This window comes from Rattus norvegicus, chromosome 2 (genome assembly GCF_036323735.1).
Source record: "Rattus norvegicus strain BN/NHsdMcwi chromosome 2, GRCr8, whole genome shotgun sequence".
Lineage (NCBI taxonomy): Eukaryota > Metazoa > Chordata > Mammalia > Rodentia > Muridae > Rattus > Rattus norvegicus.
In genome coordinates, this window is record NC_086020.1 from 182,970,875 (window position 1) to 182,976,098 (window position 5,224).

Below are 5,224 nucleotides of genomic sequence, written 5' to 3' on the forward strand. Positions count from 1 at the left end.
GAGTGGTGAACAACTCTGCAAGGATAAACTGGAATGGGGTAACATTTGGGATGTAAAAAATTAAAAAATAATGAAGGAAAAGAAACCAGTACAGAGAGAAAAGTGAGAGGGGAGGCAGTTTTTCCAGGAACGTTTTTCGGAGACAGGTTGAAGAGAGAGAAATGGAGACACAGGGAAAGACAGAATGATTCAGAGAACAAGAAAGGAGTCAGAAGAGTACAACAGTTGGTGAAAGTTAGTATGAGGCAAAGAAGAGCAGCTCAGGAAAAGCTGAAATAATTCAGATTGAATCAGGTACAATGGAGAAGAGTTTTAAACTACCCATCCAGACCTCAGAAAAAACTAAATAGGAGTGAGTTATTCACCTATAAGTTTCAGAGGCTAAATTTTCTCTAGGCGTAGAATAGACTAAGAGTCTAGAAGCTTCAAGCTCTAAGCCTAGATCGACAGGTAGAGGGAGAAAGCCTCAGAGATGATAATAAATACAGATAATAGTTGGTATTTTTACTATAAAAACACTAGAAAGTCTTTAGCAGCTATAAACCAGATGAGACAGCTGAGCTGCTCTGAGAACAGGTCAAACAGTCTGCTCTGCATTCAGCAATAGAGGATGAATGACCACAGGGAAAGGAAAGACCACTTATCCCTCAAAGAACACATGCCCATTTATCTCTTTGTGTTTTTCTCTTTTCATTTATTTATTTATTTATTTATTTATTTATTTATTTATCTATTTATTTTTTTTCTGATACACAGCCATTTCTGCCAATTTCAAGATATAACAAAGCTGTGACTTTCCTTCAGACAGTGGTGTAGCTTCAGCACTATCTTCATTAAGGGCAGTCCGCTAAGTGACTGCCATCTTTGTTGTGGGCAGGTAAAGTTTTCCTATTCTATTGTTTCAGCACCATCTTAGCTAAGGCAGATCATATGACTGGTTGTAGCTTCAGTGCCATCTTAGTTAATGACAATGGCCATCTACCATATTTGCTATAGGCACTTACTTAAACACTGCTTCCTTACATTAGAACAGCCTTAGAATCCGTAATTTCTATCCTGACTTGGGAAATCTTTATTTAATATTAATTTAAAGATTTACAGCAGTAAAAACTTGAAGATCACAGCATTAATGATTGCATAACTCATATGCTTAATAGATATTCACTATCAATCTTTTCAGAAATCTGCTAAATGTAACCTTACATGTTTAAAGTTATTAGGACAGAGAATCCCATGCATAGCAGTTACAGCTGCCCCACCCGCACCCACCAAGGTCTCTGAGAAGAAATAGGCATCCTGACAAGACTGCCTAGATTGTGGTATGAGAACCACTGAGAAACAGTGCTCAGTTGCCTTGCTGCTGCCAGATATCAGTCTACGCTGCTGTCAAACTGAGGATACAAGAGAGTTAAATGTCTCATATTGCCTAGGACAAGATGAGTCATTTTTTCCAAAGTTCCTACTCCACAGGAAAAATCTTCTCCTCTTCTGGGCCTAATGACCGCACTAACTCTGGCAGAGTTGTGATGGAGACCACAGGGACCTGGGAAAACTATCTAGGTTGTAGACTATTGACCAACCTCTGACATTTTAATTAATGACATCTAGATTAAAATTCATGTTTTTCAACTTTCTGACTGCATTTGTAGCTAAGCTAACTACAACTAGAAAACATACGTCTACTTCCTTAGCCAAGGTAATCTACCACCTTATTACCTCAGTAGTCATTCATTAACTAGTTAAGACTACCAGATTTCAGAAAGGCTTGCGTGAGTCACAGGCTTCAGGACAACGGATACGCATATTCAGATATACTCATGCTAAACTATATGATCAATTATCTTCAAAATGTTGTCAAATATTCAAGGTCCTTTAATTTTCTTTTCAATACATACCTAAAAATATTGCCCATTATACTAAATTTATATACATTCAGTCTCCCAGACAGAAGTAAAAGCCCTTCTTGCTTCTTTCTGTTCCTGGAAAGGTTTTGTCATCCCTAAATTCATCTTAATTTCTACTCACCCTGTTAACGAATCTATCTATCTCTTCTGTAATCATATAAGCTCCAAGAAACACAATAAGACCTACATCCCACAAACCAATTAGACTGCATCTGCATAAGTAACCTGTCAATAAGAGCCTAATTCCCATTGTAACCTAATCCAGAGGGTGAGATTCCTCTCCTGTTCCCTGGGATTGGAATGTTCCTCATCCAAACCAACAAGAACTAAGGGTTTCAAATGTACAGCTAAGAAAAATTCTTTTCTCCCAAATACACTTAACATTAGTCTATACTATATATAATCTACTACGATTACTATTAAATCCACCTCCACACCCCAGCCTCGCACACATAATGTTTCAAAATCTTGTCAGGTTCAAGAATTTACTCATAATCTATATTCATGACAATTCTAGAGGAGCAAGCTACATGCTCCAATCTACTTTCACAGATACAGACTCTTCAAATGGACCTGCTCCAAGTACCTACAGATGGTTCCACAGACCCTTGATAGCAAGGAAACAGTCAACTCTCCTAAGAAGACTGGATAAACAACATCCACATTTTCTTTGGTTTCCCAGACACATACCATCCCAAAGTCAGCAAGAAGTAGTTAAAGATCATGATGAACCTATTCCTGTTCCACCATAGTCTCTATCAAATTATTCCTCTAATTTTAAATTAATTCATAATGATGGAATTTTAGCATTCCTCCTAGGCTCCACCTAACAATAACCTGGCAAAAGACAGATACACATGACTCACTATAAAAAGGCTGCTAGCCCCCTTCCTACTCTCGCATTCTCCTACTCCTAATCTCCCTGATTCTTTAACCCCTTTCTCTATCTCTTTCCCCCTTTCCCCATTCCCCCTCTTTCTCCATGTGTTCCTGGCTGGAAACTCTGTTTCTTTTTCTCTCTCTTTTTGTCTTCCTCCCTCTCTGACTCACACAGTCTCCTCATATGTATGTATATAAAAGTATTTGTGTATCCATCTACCTACTGATCTATCATCAATCTGTACTATCTATATTAAAAATAAACTACATCTAAACCATATAATAAACTATATTCTATACAATGGCTGGTAACCCTGGGGGAAAGGATACTTCAGGATGGGCCTGAAAGTGCAACCCTCCAACCCACACAATACCTAGTTCTAACAAATCTATCCTGGCTCTATTTTCATAAAACAAAACAGTTGTAATGCCGACCTATCAATGGGTTTCAAAAATGTTCTACATTCTGATTTCAAATTTGTTATGTTAGTCAGAGGCCTCTAGAGGATGTACAGAATAAGTTTGTCTGTATGAATAGAAACTGGATATATGAGAAAAATTTAAGGGTGAGGTCCAGCTACCCAACAATGGCTAAAGCCAGTACTTACCTAGTCAACAAGGTTTGAAGTATCAGGTCTTCTTCTTCGATATATAATAGAATTCTGAAGAAGTGGGCTCTAATGCTGGTGAGGAAATGGACTGCTAGTAAGATGAAAGCACTCAGGCAAAGACAGAAGGCTTCCTTCTTCCAAGTGCTTATATAGGCTTCCAGCAGAAGGTGTGGCCCAGTCCTGTAGTCCCAAAATCTGGATTAAAGGTGGGTAAGTTTCTGACTCAGCTTTCAGATTAAAGGCGTGTTTTTCTAGCGAGTCTCTATTTGAACCAGCTATATGTATTTCAACTTATGAAAAAAATTAAAAGTTATGTATGCAAACTAGTTTTTGACTTGAATTAATTCCAGAGTTAGTCCAGATTGGAATATGAGTAGCCATGACCAGTGTACTTCGGGAACTGTGGTCAATCTTCCATAAATGAATGGAATTTTCTGCAGAGCTACTATGTACACTTGTGCTGGTATTACAATAATTCCTCCCACAAACATCATCAGAGACAGGATCTGAACTTGTTAGAAGTCTGAGTGTTCACAAAATGGAGAGCAGGTGGAAGAACTCTTCTATGGTGGGCATAAAGCAGAGCCCCAAACCTCTGATAGTGGCTTTCTTCTATTATGTAGTCCAATAAGACCCACAGACCTTGTGGTGACTCCCCCAAATTTGTTTGCGGGGGTTGTAATTCCCTCTGAAGAATTCCTACTTAAAAATCCTTTCCAAGATTTACTTAAGGGTGTCGTTTAGGAATATCCTAATTGGTTTTCAGTTCAATCATTTTAACTATCAGGATTCACCTCATTAGTACTTCATAGTCTACATCCTCTACAGGTGAGTTCTGACTTCTTCAGACTTGGACTACAGTGCTTGCTTTGTTGGTCCTGAAAAGGGAGAGAGTATTCTGTTTGCCAAGGGCTGCAGCACATATTGAACAGATATCAAATATTGAAGTTTGTGATGTTTGCATTTATGTAAAGTGACATGTAAAATTCTATCAAGGTCTCTCATCTATCTACTTTGTCATGTCTTAGGAAGAATCCATGGCACAGAAGACACAGAAAAATATTCAGTGATTCAATCACTTCTGCACCTCCTAGCTCTCCTGTATAACTTGCTCCAAGTTTCTTTATCTCTCAATACTAGATAAATCAATCAATTGATTTTTACTTTTTATTCCTGCATTAGACTTATTGAAAAGTATGAATATCAGTGACTCTGTCTCTGGTGTTTTGGGGCCTCAATAAGAGGATCCCTGGATAAATACCTAACATTGGAGATGCTTGTAGATGATCACTGTGCAACCACCCCTTTGCAGGAAAGATGCTCTAAATTGTTCCTTTCTTAGCTCTCAGGAGTAGGCTCCTGTAGGGTGGAAGTGTGACCCCCTGGGCATGAATCATGGGCTTTGCTAATGAAATCTCTGTCACAGGGTAAGATAGGGGTAAAGTATTTGTAGGGCAGTGATTTGGGAGGAGTGATTTACTAGAGATCTGCCAGAAACAAAAGGATTTTGTACCACACAGTAGGAAGACAGTTGATAATGGTAGTAATTATCCTCATATCAAAGAATGCAACTAGTTAATATAAAAATCCAAACTGATTGTATGAGGACCAGCACACTCAATCAGCTTCTACCCCTGAGATCTAGTAGAAACTGGATCAACAACCAGGTAGTAAACACTAGCTGAGATGAGGCCTCCAACACTTGTACAGCCGGGGACCCCTGAGTCTGGGTTCATTCACAGAAAACAAACATAACCTTCAAGAGACTGGAGGCCCCAGGAAGGTTAGAGTTCTGGTGGAGTGGATGAGATGGGGACAACTTTGTGGAGA